This window comes from Phasianus colchicus, chromosome 8 (assembly GCF_987193195.1).
Source record: "Phasianus colchicus chromosome 8, bPhaCol1.hap1.1, whole genome shotgun sequence".
Classification (NCBI taxonomy): domain Eukaryota; kingdom Metazoa; phylum Chordata; class Aves; order Galliformes; family Phasianidae; genus Phasianus; species Phasianus colchicus.
In genome coordinates, this window is record NC_143443.1 from 10084183 (window position 1) to 10104187 (window position 20005).

At 38.4% G+C, this 20005-nt stretch overlaps 1 long non-coding RNA gene across 1 annotated transcript in view; it reads left to right on the forward strand.

The window, feature by feature from the left end:
* LOC116234991 (uncharacterized) overlaps nt 1-20005 on the forward strand; it is a 419872-nt gene that overhangs the window by 56398 nt on the left and 343469 nt on the right. The window contains exons 3-6 of the long non-coding RNA XR_016468730.1: nt 688-892; nt 7633-7697; nt 13086-13218; nt 19459-19654. This is a non-coding gene — a long non-coding RNA (uncharacterized LOC116234991). The remainder of the gene's footprint in view (nt 1-687; nt 893-7632; nt 7698-13085; nt 13219-19458; nt 19655-20005) is intronic.

Sequence of the window (20005 nt, forward strand, 5' to 3'; positions counted from 1 at the left end):
GGCAGGGCATGACTACATGCATGGCAGTGGCAGGGCAGCACTCAATGCTATTCTTGGTTAGGCAGAGAGTGCTTTTCGCTCTGGGTGGAAAGGAGGACGAAAAAAAAAGAGAGAGATTAAGATATTTAAGATATTATATGCCAGAAGATCTGTGGTACGTGTTTTCCAGACCAGCAGGAGGTGTGAGTGGACTGCAAATCACTTGTTTGGATTTATGAGAGTGCAGTCACTGCAAATTAAACCTTGCTCATATCTACAGGCTGTTACTTTCCAAGTTCAGTGACACACCTACTATATTTGTTTCTTCTCTTCTGCATGAAAAAAAAAGAGAATTATTGATAAGTTAGAAAAAAAACATGGACAGACTGTCACTTTCTAAACCTACAAGCTTTCTAAAATATATCCTCAAAGTCATGAATAAAAGGTTTTTATGAGAGGAACAGAATTGTGGGAAATGGACTATACTGATCAATGAAACTGGGTAGGAATGAAATGAATTTACTGTCTTTGTTCACTTTTTCTCTTAAGAATGATTTTGGTACATTTGCAGTGCAGTAGCTTTCAGAGGCAATGACAAAGCATGATAGCTAACAGAATGTTAATAGGAAGAAACATGATTTAGGTATTTTATTATCGATGCAAATATATGGAAGCACCTATTCTTTGTCTTTTTCATTTATCTTACAGAGACATCAGTGACAGGCTTCTCCACCTAACTGCCCTAAAACTCCAGGAGAGAGATCTCTTTGTGAATCCCTCACCGTATTATCAAAAATCAACATTTCTCAACCCTGTGAAGACACAGATGTGGCAAAAATACTGAGTGGATCAGAAAAGCCAGAGCAGGCACCAGCCAGCTTTCAGTGGTTTTTGACCACTTTTGAACAGATTGGTAAGTTTATTGATTTATTTAACTGCTAGATTAAAGCCAGGAGCAGTTAGGGGTCCCTAAGACTATGTGTGTGTGTGTGCATCTTATTCTTCCTTGGTGTTCTCTAAGCTAAACAATCAGACCTACACTGTGTCCTTTAAAAAACACTGCTAACCCAAAATAGAAACTCCAGAGCAGTGGATTAGAAACTTCAAAGCAATCCCTCATTTTTTTTTTTTCCCTGTATTCAGGTATCCCTTTGGGATTTAGTTGTCATTGTGTATTAGCCATAATAAAATTCATATATATCCCTTTTTTCAAGGGGAATTAACCTGCACTGAGATGATCCTGCCAGTTCCAAATAGCTATGTGGTCAGATGAGAACACACCTTTCCCACTGATGCTCTTTGTTCCTCCTGTTGCTAGTCTCAGCAGATACACATTGTAGTGAAACAGCTGTAAAGAATAAGCTGAGGTCTGGCTCTTAATGCATTTAGTATATAGAGATGCAGTTTTTTGGCATTTGATTGAGGATCTTCTAATTTTACAGTAGATGTGAAGGTATGGTCTCCTTGCTATGGCAAAGAATAAGAAAGAGGAGGAAGGAAGTGCAGGCAGGTGATGAGAAATGTTCTGAGAAGTCACTGGCATTGCCTTCTGCATAGCTTCACAGATGTTGTGAGGGATTTCTCAGTGACAGCAGGGGAGTGGTACTAGCAGTGCAGGGTGCCTTTATCTTGAGAGGAAGCGGGGGAAGAAAACTATCACTGTGAAGATGCAGGTCATAAAGGGAGTTTGTGTGGAGCTGGGAGACATCGAGGGCATCTGTGAGAAGTGGGTGCTGGTACTGGTGAAGGGATCTGTTGAGTACTCAGTAGGGCTTGGGACTCAAATGTGGCATAAAAAAGGGCAGCACAGGAAACAAACTGGGGTAGAACTGAGCAGGTAACTATGGTGATGATAGTTCTTACGTTATCTGAGTAAGTTAGGCTGCAGAAATTGCCTTCTGGAAAATAAATTTCCAGGCACATGAGAGAAGTTTTGAGGTGGACAATACAGTGTAAGTAGGACTGTTACTAAAATCTCCTCCTGGCTTCAGCAGCATTTGCCCACTAGCAACATGCAACATGGGAGAAATTGCACACGGGTACCCTTGCGGGCTTGCAGTAGTGCCCAATCCTTGTGTGCTCCTATAGTTGCCTTGGCTTGGGAAGTCAGCAGGAGTACTAAGACTATGAGATATGCTGTTCCTGGCAGGCTGCATCTCTTTGTTGATCACTTCATTAGCCAGAGCAATAAAAACAAGCAGGAAAGCAGACGTAGGCAGTTAGGCTTTGGCCTGGCCATAAGACTTTCTCAGCTGTTAGAATAATTTCAGAAGAGCAGACTAAGGGAAATATTTTGCTTAATAAGTTATAGCATCTCATCAGCCACATATCATACAATACAATTTTATGAACTGTTGCACTTTGACTGGGTGTAAATGGATTGTAACTGATAAGCCATAAAAAAATAATAGCTACTTTTAAGATTTCTAATGGAATAAAAAACATTGCAGTAATGAAAAAGCTGACATTTTGGGGATTGATAAAACAACAGAAAAATGTATTAGTGGAACAGCTATGTATATTCTTGCAGTATAACAGACCTATCATCAGAAGATAGCAAATGTAACAGGATGAAAGTAATCAGAAACTCAGGAAATTGAAATTGGGAGCATGCAAATCTGTTAAGAGATTGAATGAAGAAGGTATTATCTGAAACTACCTGGAAACTAGTAGTTGGGCAGATATCCATTTCCAGATGCTATTGGTTTGATCATTGTATGAGGCTATTCAAAATCATCTACTGCAGGCTTACATGGTGAGAGTGAAAGTCTGAGCCTGTGCTCTTTTATTGGGATTTGCTGTGTAACGTATTTAATTGGCCATTTTCCATTCAAGTTAAATCGAAGTTTTATAAACCTCAAAGTCATTTCATTTTCATGAATTCCATCCTCTTTTGCCCTCTCAGAAAGGGTGTAACCATTTGCTTGTGACAGAAAGTATCAAAGGGGAAGTCAAACAATGCGTGGTCTAATCAATATCCGTAAGTGAATGTCATTGAGTAATTGAACCGCATCCTCCAAGGAATTTTTCATTGCAACCTGTTACCGTAATGAGTGGTCAGCATAGCAGAACTGGTCTAGACAGAAGATTAAAGGCCTCTGGTAAAAATGAGCCTTTTTCAAATGTAAATTCAGGAAATATTGAAACAGAGCACTATTTTTGTCCTTAACTAGATGCAGCTTTCTTTCTAAATCAGCACCAGTATTTCCTTAAATTAAGAAATGCAGTAAACACTGGAATTATTGATGACATTATGTAAGTGTACCATGGCTAGTTATCTCTATGCCCCTTTTATTTTTGAGGACTTGTTTACTGAAGTCAACAGTAAAATTCCTTTAATAATTAAATAGTTAATTTTCTTTAAGGAGAAAAAATAAGATAAACACAATTTTCTTAGGTAATTTGTGCTTATAAATTGAATGACTTGTCTAAAATCAATGTTGATAAATAATGTATAGCATTCTTTTTCAGTCACCCTATAAATATAAAGCTGATTGAAAAAAAAAAAAACAGAAAACATACTAAGGGCAATATATCTGCAGGCAGTGATAAGATTTGTGTGTATGTTCCAATTTATATGAAATTGATTTTACCCTGCCACAGGCAAAGGAAGGATTGTATCAATCAACCAAACACAGGCACTAGCGGGGGAACACTTAACTGTAACCTTCCCCTGGCTCAACTGTGGCTCAGGGTCCCACCCTCTTGTCAGGGCCTGTCCGACCCTCCTTTGCCATCAGTACTGCAGTTTTGCACAGCTTTGCACGATAAGGACCTACGTTTCACAACTATTCTTTTGAGCAGCTCCTTCTATGTTGTGTATATCCCACAAAACCCTTATTTTGCTGCTCAGCAGCAGTCAATGTCCGTGTCATGCGCAAGAGCACTTTGGGTACCTGAGACAGGAACTGTGCTGCTACGTTCCTTCCTGTTGGCGGATGGTGCCGAGGGGGAAAGAAACTGAGAGCATGTGGAGGGGGAAATTTTAGTGCTATGGCATGCAGCTAAGTGAAGTTCTCCAATCTTCATAGTCCCTGAAGTCTGCATCACCAATTTTGACCATTAAGGTCAAAATTCTCAGCTGATGAAAATAAGGACGGGCCAAATACAGTTTCTTTGTTCAGTGTTTTGCTGTCACGTGGCTGAAATAACTTAGTCGTTGCAGTAGACCTAACAGATTGTGTGAATCTCAGCAGTACTTCCTTTGTTGTGTCTACACTCACCTCACTCCCCACATCAAACTATATATAACTATATATAAAAAAGAACTACATATATAACAAAGAAACTGAACAGAAAATTGGGTAAATATCTTTTTGATCTGGTACCTATGTACAGATGCTGTTAACGCACCCGATTCTGTTAGTAAATGTAAACCTAAATGCAAGAAAACCTGTTTCTGATTGACACTGATGAGCAGAGTCTTATCCGTAAAACAATCAGAGCTACAAAAGAAGTGGAAAGTTGCAGGTGACAGAATTTGAGGCAAAGTGCAGCTCATCTCCTGGAACATGCAGCAATTTTTCTGAGAGAAAATTAAACAAATACTCTTATTTTTGTAGATAATCTGTACTTACAGTTGAAGGTGTATGATATTGGTTTTAAGATGAAGGGGTTTTTGTTTGTTCTTTTGAGAAGGGATTGAAAGCTAGAAAATGTGAATCTCTTGAGATTGAGCCTGAGGTGCTCAGCACTGTGGGCCTGTTTTCATCTGTGAAAGTCAGTAGTTTGTTAGGGGCTGAGAGAGTAATGTCTCTGAACCAATGAAGGTGAATGAAGCACGGAGTGGTACCTCATGGATGAAGAGGGAGTTTGTGTTTTGGGTACAGTAATCCAGAGGATGAGAGAAGACGAAGTGTTAAAATAAGATCTGAAACCAGCAGTAGTATTGAGAGCTGCTAAACAATGAAGTATTCAGGGAGGGCAATAGATTGTATAACGTAATGACCAGATTTACAGACTTATAAAGTGGTAAAAAAGAAAAATGCACTTAGGTTAAAAGCAAGCAATAAGTTCCTGGACAGGTATGAACATAGATTCTGAACAAGAGAGAATGATGTTGGGAACTCTGTGTGAGAGTCTGCTATAAAATCAGTCTCTCTGACTTGGAAACCTTCTGGAAGTGACATTAAGATTAATTATGTGAATGCCCTGGGCTGTTTTATGAAAAAGTTCCAGCCCAAATTGTCAAACGCTCACTCCAGAAATCACTTTAGACGTGAAGTGCCCCAAACTCTTGTCAGCTTGTGAATTTTGGAAGTGCCAGACAGTGCTGTGTGTGTCACTCAGATGATCATATGGGGATTTGCCTGTGAAATGCATTAACTGAAAAGAAGACTATGCAAACAAAAAAGTGTGTAGAGACAGCAAAGTGAAAAGCAGTGGGTTTGGTGATCTGTGCTTTCAAAGTATGGTTATAAAATGAAATAGGATTCACACCTCCTGTAGGGCTAACAATGGATTCCCTTCCCGTTCTGTGATTTTTGACTTACACTTTTATGTTGGACAACATCTTGAGAAAAGTGGACATATGCGAAGTAACAACCTTATGCCTTTGCTAGATGCTTAGAAGATGTTGTCAGTGTTCTGAAGAGGAACAGCATATGGTATAAAATAATAAAAGAGCAGTTCCAGAATGACTCTAATGTCTCTGAAAGTAAGCAAGGTGAGCAAAGCCACAGAAAGATTGTTCGTAGCAGGCAGTGAATAACTCAAGCTGTAAGAAGTCAGTCTTGTAATCGGTGCAGAGAGATTATTTAGATGAGAGACAAAGCTCTCTGCTGGAGATTGGGTTTAGTGAGCATTCACTTTGGTGAGCCAGGGAGTAATAGTGTCAAGTAGTGCACAGGTAGAAACAAGCAAGTAAAGCTTTTAGACATGAAGATTTAGAGGCTGGAAGCAGGTTGCTAGGACATAGTGTCATTAGAATATGATATTATCTTATTGGAATAACCTTGCATTGGTTAATCGGTTTTGTTAGAGCTAGCAAATTATTGTATCTTATTTCCAAATTTTATGCAGACGCTTTCTTCTTAAAAAGTCAACTGATGCTTGCTCATTTATTTCTTGAATTGGAATGTTCTCCAGTGTTTTTCCTACCTTTGAGTCCTGTATTTTCAACCAGTGGAATTATGGCTAGAGGCTGGCTCTTACCAATACATGAAAGCAGGTCCAGTTAATGTTCCAAAGTATTGTATTACTGATTTGGATCTTTTTTTTTTAATCTTCTCCTGATTTATTTTAATTGAAAGCTCTCAAGAGCAACTGTTTTTCTGAAGCACTAGTTACAATATAATTCTTAATCATTATTACTAATTATATTGCTTTCAAGCATGAAATTTCTCAGCATCTCCACAAAGATGTCAGTAGGAGGGTTACAGCATGAATACTGCCTAAAGTAGAGCTCTTCTTTGGTTTCCATTTTCAAAGCCTAAACTGAAGCTAAAACAAAATGTATATCTTTTCTGACATTACACTTCTTTCCCTTCCCCTTTACGTGTGATAACAATGGCCCCAAACCTCAAGTACTCTGAGCACATGTCTAAGTAACTCATCCTTTTATTTTGTTTTCTTCTCTTACACTATCTTGATGACCTGCATTTCTTTCAAGTGAAAGAAGGAAAAAAAACCCAGATGCTGTTATCAAACACAGCAGGGACAGAAAGCCACAGAGGAATGCCAAGGAAAATTTTCAAAGAAGGAGAGGACAGGAATACCCATTCTTTTCTTCTCTGAAAGATCAACTATGTTACTTTACAAAGGGTTCTATCACCAGCTGACTACTGATAATAAGGTTATTCCAGTGAGATAATGTTATGCTAAGAGTCACCTCCTTCAAAGAGAAGTGGGGAGGAAGCATATCATCAACTACCCTGGAGGCAAACCAAAAAATAAGATGGACCTGTTGGAGCATGTCCAGAAGAGGGCCACAAAAATGTTCCAAGGGATGGAGCACCCCTCTTATGAGGACAGGTTGAGAGGCTGGGGCTGTTCAGCGTGGAGAAGAGTAAAACTTCGAGGCGACCTGATAGTGGCCTTTCAATATCTAAAGGGGAGCTACAGGAAAGAAGGGTACAGCAGGATCTATTGTGAAAGAACAAGGGGAAATGGTTTTGTCTTAACGAGTGTAGATTTAGGTTAGATGAAAGAAAAAAGTCTTTTACAGTGAGGGCGGTCGAGCACTGGAACAGGTTGCCCAGAGTTGTGCTTGATGCCCTGTCCATGAAGACTTTCAAGGTGAGGCTGGATCAAGCCCTGGGCAGCCTGATCTAGCTGTGGTGTCCTTGTTCATTGCAGGGGAGTTGGACTAGGTGACTTTTAAAGGTCCCTTTCAAATCTAAGAATTCTAAGATTCTATTTCCTCAAATTTATTTCCTTCTCAGTTCTTCCTATTTGAGATGCTTTTCATGGACAGTGTCAGAATCTTTGACCTTCTTCATCCTGTCAGTAAAACCAGTTAGTCTAAATGTGAACTAAGGTGAATAAACAGGAACGCTTTTGAATCTTTCTTTTAGAAGAAGATGGATATGAAAGAGCACAAATATGTCTTGCTAAAATGAAAAATGTCTTTAAAGTAGAATTGATATGCATATGTATGCCTATTTTTAAAATCAGTGAATGTACTTCACTGTGTGGAATTTTTGTTTATTTTAGAGTGGTCTGTAGTCCAGAGAGAGATTTACTGTTCAACTGCAGAAAAACATCAACCACAGACTCACGTGAGTGTCAAAAAAGCAATTAGATATATATAGAAGGCAATGTCTCAGCATCCTAGGATGTATCTTAGGATTCCATATTCCACATAGGGAATTCTCCCTGACTTGAGGGTTAGTTAGCAGTTGAATATTTCTCTTACTGAAAAATCAGGGAAAGAATCCTATCCATGTGGTACACAACAGTGCATATGGTGTTTGTTCCTGTTGAGATTTTCAATGTGAGAATTGCTTTGTCTTTACTGAGACACCTCACTGCAGTATCAGTCAAAGGAGTGAACTTTGGATTCTAATCTCCGCATGGGAAAAAAAAAAAAGGTGGTTGTTTTAGTACTGGAGTGAGATGTCTGAGGTGAGCTAGCTGTTTCTGATATAGTTCTATGTATCTTTTTAGTTAGGAGTAAATTACATTTTTAACAGAGGAGTGGATCTGTAACAAGACTGACAAGTTTGAAAAATATCTATACAGATTACTGTGAAGAATAAAATGTTTTATGGTATCTAATGATGCATCATGTAAAGATTTTCATTTGGAATTTCAAATTAAGCTTTTCATCCTTTTTATTTGACAGTTAACTTAGCTCACTTCAAATTAGACTGAATTTCAAGTGAACTGCCCTCTTCCTCTGCATCTTTACGGTCTTATGTGAAATCTTAACAAATTCCAAAGTATGTGATTTTGCTTAAAGCAAGGAAGAAATTATTTAAAAACAATTTAGCTCTGACTGTATTTTGGAGACATTCCAGAGTAGGTCTTGTGTTTTTTTATTTATAGACATGAACTAGGAAATAACCCACAGTGATGCAACAAGTAACCAGTAAAACATGGATGGATAAAATGTCTTCAAGTAGCTAAGAAGCTGGCAAGAGGACCTTTGGGTTACTGTATTATATTTCTTACACATAAGAACTGGGGGGGCTATCACATAAAGTTTAGGAAATCCTACAAAACTGGAATCACTGGCCAGTGCATCACTAGGAGATGTAGCAAAGAACAGGTGTTCAAAGCAGGCTACCATTTGCTCTGTGTTGCTGTGAAGTAGTCACGAATTATTACATGGGCTAAAGTTGCATTTGCTGAAGGCAAGAAAAAATAAAATTAGAAATTGCTTAAAATGACATTTCAGCCAACTAAAACATTTTCTTATAAGGACTCTGTCAGTTTTACCTTCCCATTTCACTTTCTTTAGAGTGAACTTAGTTGAAATGTTTTGTGTCATAAGTAAAGCTCACTTGTTTCTCAAAGGGACAAGCCTCTTTGGAAGCAAGAGAAATTCTGAAATAATGTGACATGGGTATGACTAATATATGCTATTAAAATCTGATTTCTCGGGGGGAAAAATGTTCAGTGTGAATTGTAGAATAAGTGTGTACGACTTAAAAGCCTGTAATGAGAAACTGAAACTGAGTTTCATACCATTCGACAGTGAAAGTTTGCAAAAGATTTTGTCTTCTTAAGATGGATCCCAAAAATAAAATTAAAATCTCATTTAAAATAGTAGAATATTGCAGCAGGAAAGCATATGAATGCCAGATTGACAATAATAAGAAAGACTCTTGAAGGAAATGACAGATTCGGTTCTATGAAAAAAATATATTAGCATGCAATGCTAGATAATCTATATGGTATGTGACTAGTCTAATAAAACCACTGAGAGGAGAAAGCGAAATTATATAAAATTACATAAAATTCCCACGTTTGTCATGCTTTAAAAAATAGTGAATAACTGAAGACAAAAATGAGAGTCAAGGAATAGTTTTACCAGAGACTGTTAAAGAAATGACAGGAGGAATGCTGTGTTCATTAAAATTGCCCAAACCATTCACTCTCCCATATGCTGTGGAATCATGATCACTTGATCTTGCTGTTCATTTAGTACTTCTTGATTTCTTGCCATTGCTTTATAAAATAAGCTTTCAAAAAACTTACAAAATGTGAACTAGGTGGTTATCAGGGTATTTTGCAATACTGATTTGACTGTGGAAAACAGTAAGAGCTTTCTCTGAGCAACCTGGACAACCCTATATCTGTTAGGTGTGAGCAGAGTCCCCCTAAGGTCACTTGATGAGGAGGAGGAAGTTGAAAGCAGAAAGTAGCCTCATGATCACAGACACTGGTTCTCATGGGGAACTTCAGCCGCCCTGATATTTCTGGAAAAGCAACACTGCCAGCATGCATACTCCAGGAGGTTCCTGCAATATGGTGAAGATAATTTTCTGACACAGGTGATAGAGGAGTGGTGTACTGCAGGACGTTGGTCTTACAAAGAAAGACTGCTTGGGAATGTGCAGACTGGGGACAGCCTTGGATGCAGTGACCATGCAGTAATGGAGTTTGGGATTTTATATGAAAGAAACAAAGCAATAAGTAGGATTGTAACCCTGGACTTCAGGGGAGCCAACTTTGACCTCTTCAAGGTTGCACTTGGAGGTGTTCCATGGTTTAGAGCTTGGAAACGAAGGGAGCCCAAGAGATTGACATTCAAGCACAACTTCTTCCAAGATTAAGATTAGTGCAGCCCTGTAAGAAAACAGGCAAAGGTGGTAGGATACCTGCATGGATGAGCATGCGTGGAAAAACTCAAATGGAAGAAGACCTATGGAATGTGAAAAAAGGGTCTGGCCACCTGGGAGGAATGTAAAAACACTGTCAGAGCATGCAGAGGTGCAATGAGAATGGCTACAGCCCACTTGGAACAAAATCTGGTGAAGGAGGTCAAGGTCAGCAAAAAGCTTCTTCAAGTCAATCACAAAATGAAGACTAGGGAAGATGTGGACCCACTGCTGAATGAGGTGGATGCCCTCGTAACGGAGGACCCAGAGAAGGCAGAGTTACCGAATGCTTTATTTGCTTCAGTGTTTACTGCTAAGACTCTGGAATCCTAGCCCTGGAGATAAGAGAGAAAGTCTGGAGAAAGGAAAGCTTCTCCAGATCTGGTCAAACACTGTCTAGGCAAATCTACGGTTCTCAATTGGATGCATGTACAAATGCTGAGGGAGCTGGCAGAAGAGATTGCCAAACTGTTCTATATTGTCTTTGGAAGGTCATGGAGAACAGGAGAGGTATCTAAGGACTGGAGGGAGGAAAGCCACTGTCGCTCTAGTTTTAAAAGGACAAGGAAGACCCAGGAAACTACAGACCAGTCAACCTCACCTCCATCCCTGGAATTGTGATGGAAAAGTTTATTGTGGATGTCATCTCCAACCATGTGGAAGAAAAGCAGGTTATCAGGAGTAGTCAGCATGGATTCACCAAGGGGAAGTCATGCTCAACCAACCTGGTAGTTTTCTGTGATATCACAATTAGCTGGATAGGTGAGAAGAAAGCAGTGAATGTGCACTTTGACTTCAGAAAGGCTTTTAACACTCTCTCATTACATCCTCACAGATAAGCTTAGGAAGTGTGGGATAGATGAGTGGATGGTGAGATGGCTTGAGAATTGACTGACTAGCAGATTTCAGAGGGCTGTGGTCACTGGCAAAAAGTCTAGCTGGGAGTGTTCCCCAGGGGTTGGTACTTGTTCAGCATCTTCATCAATGACCTGGATGGAGGGATGGCGTCCACCCATGTCAAGTTTGCTCATATTACGAAGCTGGGAGTAGTGGCTGACACAACAGAAGGCTGTGCTGCCACTCAGTGAGAGGTGGACAAGCTGGAGAATTGGGAGGAGAGGAACCTGATGAACTTCAAGAAGAACAAGTGTAAAGTCTTGCATCTGGGGAGGAATAACTGCATGCACCAATATAGGTTAGAAGCTGACCTGATGGAGAGAAGCTTTGCAGAGAAAGACCAGGTTGTCTACTTGGACATGAGTTGTCCATTAGCCGGCAGTGTGCTCTTGTGGCCAAGAAGGCCAATGATATCTTGGGGTGCATTAAAAAGAATGTGGCCAGCAGGTTGACTGTGGTGATCCTCCCCCTCTATGCTGCACTGGTAAGGCCACATCTGGAGCACTGTGTCCAGTTCTGGGTTTCTCAGTTCAACAAAGGGAACTTCAAGAGAGTCTGTCACAGAGGGCTACAAAGATGGTTAGGATCCTGGACTGTCTCCCTTATGAGGAAAAGATGAGATACTTGGGACTGTTAGTCTTGAAAAGACTGTGAGGAGATCTTACTAATGCTTATAAATATCTAAAAGTCAGATGTCAACTGGATGAAGCCATACTCTTTTCAGTGGTGCCCAGTGACAGAACGAGGGGCAATGAACACAAACAGGAACATAGGAAGTTCTGCACAAACATGAAGAATGACTTCCTTACTTTGAGGATGATAGAGCACTGGAATAGGCTACCCAGAGAGGCTGTGGAGTCTCCTTCTCTGGAGGTACTGGAGATATCTAAAACCCATCTGGACACTTTCCTCTGTAACCTTCTGCAGAGAACCTCTTTTAGCAGGGAGTTGGAGAGATGTTCCCTTCCAACCTCTATGATTCAGTCATCAATATGCCGTAGGTTAAATTGTACACATTTTATTTTACCTCCTTACCTGCATTAGTGATTAGGTATTTGTGTTGTCATTAAATAAAATTAAGAGAAAATTTTCAAAGTTAAGATGAATCAAGGCCTACTCATGGAGAAGTTCTCCACTGATACCCACTTTCCAAATACTGAATAGGTCTTTCAATTTGAGACAAAGAATATTATTCATCTGTAACAAAAGTAACATAAAAGACAGCACATTAGGATAGGTTTCTTTTTTCATCCCCTATTACATGATGTTAAAATCCCAAAGGAAATAATTATAGCTGAACATTTTAATAAAACTTAAACTTTTGTTAATAGCACTACTGTTTAACACTTCATTCGGAGAAGCATTATGGTTTATTGATATTTGAGCAGGTGCAACAAGTGTGGTGTCCTTACTTTAAATTAATATCTGATACAGTCATGAGAAGTGGTTATTAAAATGGACTTGTCTTCTGTATTAATTAGGATTTGCTCTCAACTCTTCTCTGAACGCCTCTGATGGAAAAAAAAATTCTTCCTCCAGACCAGATGGTGCTTTTTGTCAGGTTAACTAAAATACCGTGTCTGCTATATATGAAGAATTACGCAAATAATTAATTTATCTCTCCTTTGACTAAGCTAAGAAAAGTCATCTACCAAACTCTGTAGAAAACTTTGATAGTTGTTTAGGGAAGCCGCTGGATCCACTTCAGATCCTTTTGCTTTTGTTGATTTGTATCTTACTGTCAAGCCTTTTCTGACTTCTGTGGGATCATTGTGGACCAAAATTATTTTCTGCAGTGTAGGGAGAATGAGAGCAAAAATCTAATTCTAAGCAGATTATTGACATTTGCTAGCACTATTGTATTCAACAGTGATCTTAGTTTTTATTTTGTTTGGAGACTAATGTATGACCTGTGTGCCTTTCTCCTTTTCTCTCCCTTGCTAGTAGAGAATTCAGCACCTTGCAGCATAGGAGGCTTTGACTGGAAATATTTTTAAACAGCAACACAAGAAGATGAATTTGCTCTCCAAGAATGATACGCGCTACGCTAGCCCAGAACAACAGATACTTCTGCAAGGTGGGACTTAACCAAAGTTGGTCTTGCAAATTTATTGTTTTGTCTCTGTAAGATGATTCTCTAAAAAAGGCGAATGGTGCATTATAATTTACTTTCTGTTTTGTCTTCTAAAAGCCTTAAGTACTGTAATTTATTATCAGTATTTCACAGGAGAAGCTCGGAGGCTAATGAAGAAATATATGATGGAAGTTTGAACTTTTTATCTCTACAAAGATTTAAAAAAAAAAAGAAACAAGATAAATGGCTCATGCTTGCTTAAGTTCTAGTTTTAACCTTTGAAATGCTGTCAAATGTTATTAATCAAATTTCTTTCAGAGTAGCCTATGTTTTCAGAGTGCAGAACAGCCCTGGGGTTGGGTGACAGAATAGAGGATAAGTGAATGGTCTTGAAAATTTTGATAAGTTTCTTTATAGTTCCAAGATTGAGAATAAAGTACTACAGACTAATAATCCATACTGTGAATTTGTGGAAGCCTGAAATACTTCCAATGAAAACATGGGATCTCATTGAAGATGTTGCTGTGCACTCAGGAGTGACTTTTGTTAACTGAAACTCTCATAACTCAACCACCTGTTAGCTGAAAACACTGCCTAACTACGAGTAACTTGGTAACTCCCCACATCAAGACCAGCACCAGCTGATATGTTATATGAGCTGCCCTCCCCTTTCTATGTCTAATGAATAATGGAAATGGTGTTTTTTACTAACGCTTACTGTTCAGTGAATGGCAGAATGATGTGTGACCTGAATAAATATTTAAGTGTATTAGTGTCTGTGAAATTTTCCCCTTGCTGTAAAATGCATTTCAGAATATGTAAAGCAATTCAGAAAGGTAAAAGCAGTGAACTGGAATTGTCCCAGATTATATATTGTAGTTTACTCAGCCTCTTCTTTAATTTAAAGGCTAAATAAATTTTGATGAATAATGACAACTTCATACATTTTAAATTGAATTTGACTTTGTGAAATGTCAGCTAGGCCATATAAACCAATAGTAAAATCAATAAAAAAAACCTGTGCAATTGTGTGTGGTGATCTGGATTCACAAGATTAAAGAAAGCAGCAATTGGAATAAGATCAACATGGCAGACCATAAATCTCTTACCTTAATGCCAAGAGAAGGATAGAGAATTGGCACTTTTCAAAACAGGGAACTATGTGGGAATAAAACTTTTTGAATGCTGATAGTAGAGTCAGTTGTCACATCTGCTCTGACCCCCAACTAGGAATTTTGTTCAAGATGGGGTATTTGTGACAGAGATTCAATCCTTGCTAGACTTAATGCTCTATTTATACTATACAGTGAACTTTGGTGTCGATACTTGTTTGGCTCTGACACTTCTGCCACAATAAATGATTGCCTCCCCATTTTAGAGATTGTGCAAGACATTTCTGATAAATTGGCCTAAAATATCTTCCTGTGCATCTTTTATTTCCAGATGGTTGATGCATCATCTTTCGAAGCCCTCTCTCCTCATTCTTTTTTTTATCATGGAGAGAGGCAGAAAGTGAACGAAGATAGCGCTAAATGCTTTCCCTATGTTACTCAAACTAATTATTTTTTCCTGTATATCAAGTTTAGTTTGCTAAAACGCCTCATTTTCTGAATTCTACTCAAAATAGCAGAAACTCTTTCCTCTAAGTAATTTTTTTGCCTTGTGCAATTCTTAATGTTGTTTTTACCCATTGTCATAACACCTGTTTTTGTATGGATTTTATGTGTTTGAGATGCACAGTGAAAGCACAGCTGCTAATTTGTTCTGGCAATTTGGCTGGAAATTGCCAGGTACTGTGAGCACTCCTAGACACTTTAATGGAAAGTTTCAGCTGGACTGTCTCAAGGGTGTGCTTATTTTGTTTAAAGTGAATCAATCATTTCTCATCATTTCTAAAGCTCTTAGCTTGTTACTTTTTCAAGTCCAGATTCAAAACCACATCTCTCTTGTTAGTATTTTTATTAATAAATACTTAGTTGTCAGATTTTAAATTACAGTTTGATTACTTGCAATTAATGGTATCTTTAAGAAACAGGAAAATCACCTTGAGATGTATTTTGTTTTTATTTACATTTCAGCTTATGGCTTTGTCTCATGATGCATCGTGAGTTAAAAAAAAAAAGTGACTATCTTTTTAGTAACCACAATGAAAAGATCAGTGAGCTGTTCTCTGCAGGAGCTATCAAGCAGTTTGCTTCTGTGCAAAACTCTCTCAATTATTAGGCTATTTAGAAAACCAACAGGCAACATGAAATGCTGGCCACTCCTCAGATCACTCAGTAGTTAGGTCAGAAGGCTGAACTGTTCTATAGCAAAACTATTTCAGTTTCTCTCTCTGTGAAGCAGCCCTTGCACTATGAAGTGTGTCAGGCAGTGTACTTACCCATGTCATCTGAGCCTGACCACGCTGTGTTCTCATGGAGGCAGGGGATAACAGGATAACTATTCTTTTCTAATCAAGGTTTTAGATAAGGAAGCTTAAATCAATGTAGAGATGAAGAGCACATGTACAAAATACCTGATATCACAGTCACACTGTGTTCTGGGCACATGTGCAGCAGAGGATTCATTTCTAGGGATTTATGCTTCTAGCACTAGCAGAGGTGCCCGTTAGTGACTGTGGCATTTGTAAGCATTTAACAACCAAATGAAAAGAGTTCTGTCAAATGTTTTGCAATGCACTTTTTGTCACAAAGAACATCTACATACATGGAAGGCATTAGAAAGTGTACTGAGTTATGTTAACACTAGAAGTGTTTGTATTTCTGTATCTTTTAGAAGTATATGCATCAAGATGATGTATGTTGCAACTTTTGGTATCTATTAGGTATGAAAAAGGGTGTCAAACAGTGGGGTAGAGTCCAGACTGTTGTGTATGCATGTCAGAGATTGCACAGAGAGAGGGGAAACGTGCAGAGGGGTTTCAGAACAAGAAACACTGAAAACAAAGTAATCCAGAGTTAGGCAGAGGCAGACTGGGCAGCATGTTAATTAGTTTCCACATCTGTGGGAGCTATCTCTATCTGTGTGAGATAGTCAGTTCAGGCCGCTGTATGGAAAGCAGATCAAGGATGGCCTTGAACATGGCACAAACAATTGGACAAGGGCAACTGTCTTAATCAGCAGAGTTCAGTGAACACACCCTGGCAGAGGCACTCTGTCTTGCCTGGTTCATGGTGCATAGTTAGACACTGATGGTCAAAGGCAGTGCATCATTAACGTCATTGGTTGAATTTCTTGAGTGAAATCTTGAAATCAATAACAAAACTTCTATCAGCTTTTACTTGGAACAAGATTTCATCTCTTGCTTTTGGTAAGTACAGAGAAATTGGAACTACAAAGGCCAAGGCTTTCAAAGCTACCAGGAAGATTTCAAGTGTCCTGAAAACGTGAATTGTGGGTGTTCATTTCCCTCGGCAGTTCTTGCAGTCTGAGCTCTATGTTAATGGAAAACTGTAATGAAATATTGAAGACCCTTAGAGCCAGGACATGTGAAATTTGCTGTATGTGGATTGCTGAAATGGCCATTCAGCAAGGGCCAGACCTCATCTTGCAGTGCACAAAGGTTCAGTTACAGGGCAAGAGATTTATATCATGCTTAAGAGTGATATTTTCCTTGTAAAAAGAAAATTTGAGTTGCAGACTTAAGAGACTTTGACAAAAAATGTAAAGTAGAAATACATAAGAATACCCTCAAGGTTGCTGACACTTAATCAGGCTGTCAAAGGAATAGAGTTAAGGAGGGGTACAAACAAGATATGTACAAGGTATATATCCAAAAGTAACGCCTCCTGTTTTATTCTGTTGGTCCATGACATCAGAAGTACATGGTGGTGGTTTGGCAGTAGAGATTAAATCTTCCTAACAATATTTCATTATATTTTGATGCTGTGTGACAGAATGGCATCTGACATGGAAGTGCAGATGATGCAAAAGTAACTGAATTCTTCCATACAGAAAAAAATGGCACCCATTGACATTCATCAACACTTGCTGATCACTTGTAGTGAGAACAGCAAGGCAGAGGGTGATGAGTTTCAGCAGTGGTGATGGTGAGTCACCTCTGCTGGTGTAGATTGTTCCAAGCACAGCATACAGGCTCTTCTTCACCTCTAGTGAAAATGCAAAGCTAATGGTGGTGACAATGCTGAAAAGTAGTGTTTTGCAGCTGAGAATTTGCCCTATCGAATAGTGTTTCTGTGCTCTTCATATCTGCTGTAGTTTCCATGGAAATAAATAGACCTATGTGGAGTCATGAAATCTTTTTTCACATCTACATACTTTTGCATCTTTCCAGAAAAAAACCAGGCAGCATTGTCAGCTAACTGATTATAACCATGACACAATCCACTTAAACACTGGTCATGTGAACATGTAGGTAGTAACTGCTGAAGTTAGCTTTTTTTTTTCCACCCTCCATGATAATCCATGTATTGGTATTAAGGCTCAATGCTTCTTTTGAAACAACACAGCTGCTTTTTTTTGAAGAATTTGGTGGGGATGAAGGATAGAACTGAATTCACCTGTGAACTGTAAGAAGTGCATCTGTGTGAGATTGTGGAGTACCTTAACACTGATTATATTCTATGATTTGATGGGGCAGCAGCAGAGTTTCACCAGCTGACAAAAAAAAAAAAAACAACAAAAAAAGCCAAAAAAAAACCCACTGCCATTTTTACCAGAAAGCAGCAAAGGATCCCAGGAGAGAAATGTGACATCTATGTTTGTTTCCCCTTGTCTTACTACAACAGAAAAGGCAAGATTCAAATGTTCTGTAAATCATCTAAGGCAATCCCTGTCCTGAGCTACCTTCAGAGATGTAGATGTAATTTGAAAGTGTTTTTCCAAACAGAGAATTTTCTATGTTAATGAGAGAGGAGTGGAAGAATTCCTACAGTCCCCCAGAAAGTTAGCCTGCACTGTATGAACCCTAAAATAGATCTATCATTTACTTTTTTCTTTCTGGAATAGAAGCGAACATCGTGATCAATATGGTCCGCTATCATTCTCTGTCTTGTCTTGAAGAATATATTCCAATGTGAATCTGATTAGGGAGGGCATAATTCTCCTCTCATGATCTGGTTGCCTCATCTGCCAAGGATACAGTATTATTTTAGTTATTCATTTGTTGAATCAAAACCTGCCTTTGTTTTTTTTTCCTTGTCTCTCAGTTTCAAAATCTGAACAAATTCAATCATTTACTTTCCCAGACTTTCAAGAGAATAAAATGAGTAGTGAGACAGAAAATTTACCTATAAGCCATTTTCATTCTGTTCTCCTATTTGCAGTAAAAGATCTGCACAGTGTTTGAGTTTTAGACAGACTACTTATCCTTCTTATATTGTTATTTAATACAGAACAGCAACGTGAATGTATACTTCTGTTTTCTTTCTGTTTTCTTTCACCAATCAAGAAGTTAAGCAGTATGTGTTTCTGAATTTTATGCATGTTTGTATAGGGAGAGACTTAATATTCTTTACTTATGTTTATAGAGTTAAACTGAGAAATAATCCTATCTGAAGCGCTTGGATTTTTTTTTGTATGCTTAAATTGTATTTTGTGTATTTTTAAGTATTTATTTTCTTAACAATATAGTTCTCTTCATGCAGTAATGTACATTACCAAGAAATAGAAACTTTCTTAGATGTTACCTCGTCTCCTGACTAATCCAAGTAAATATTCCCACAGACACGAAACAAATCTAAACTCAAACATTCTTGCAAAAAGTCATGTGCAGCAAATCCATAGACCTGATCCAGGGGAAATAGTTATGAGTTACATTATTAAATACAGATAGCTCTATATTTACACTACAAAAATCAACAATCTGAACAAATGAATCTCCTACAAGATTTTTGCTGGAAAATGGATATTATGTTAAACAGACTAGTTATAAAAGCTGATAAAACTGTGAAATCTGAAGTATTGTTACTAAAAATACTGTGCTTGCTGACTTATTCCAGGTCCTAAGACTTACTAGCCTGGCAGTGAGGTAGACCAGCTTTAATCTCTGGAAGAGACCACACTTTTTGTAGGTTCAATCTGTAATTCAAAGAGACAATAACTACTTTCTATATATCTTGTAATTTTTTTTGTTTTTAATTTTATTAATATGGAGGCCAGCTACTGCATAAGGGCATTTTACTCCTCCAGCAAGGGAAGATTATAGATAAGTACACAGAAGTAGTTTGTATGCTTCAGATAATTTTTTTGACTTGTTTTTGTTTTCCCCATTGTTTTCAGGTATCAGTAACCAAGACCTGCAATTTACAGAGCAAAGGGAAGGACAGGATGAGTCAATGAGAGCAGAGGTTAAATGAACATAACTGTTGTCACTGAATGGAGATGCTAGAAAATTCATGACTGCCGGAAAGCTTCCCGCTTCCAGAAGGGAAAGGACAGATAACAATCAGTTTCTGGCTGTTGGTCTCAGCTTTGGGTAAGTGAATATTTTAGTGAACCATAGTAGTGTGGCTAGTTCACTAAAACTGCTAAAAGAAAGGTGCTGCATGCAGACAAGGAGGAAGACAAATACTTGTGTAAAATTAATACAAGGCATGATGGCTTTGAAACTGAGAAGTCTAGCCCCACTTTGGCAATTCTTAATGCTGTTTAGATGATAAGGTGATATGTTAAGTCATTACATCATTAAGATGAAGTGTTACTGATAATTAAGAACTTTAATAGCAAAATAATTATATGATAAAGAGCTTATCGGTCACACAGTCTGTACACATATTAAAAAACAGGAGGGAGTACATCTTGAACTTTTACTGGAACACTGACATTG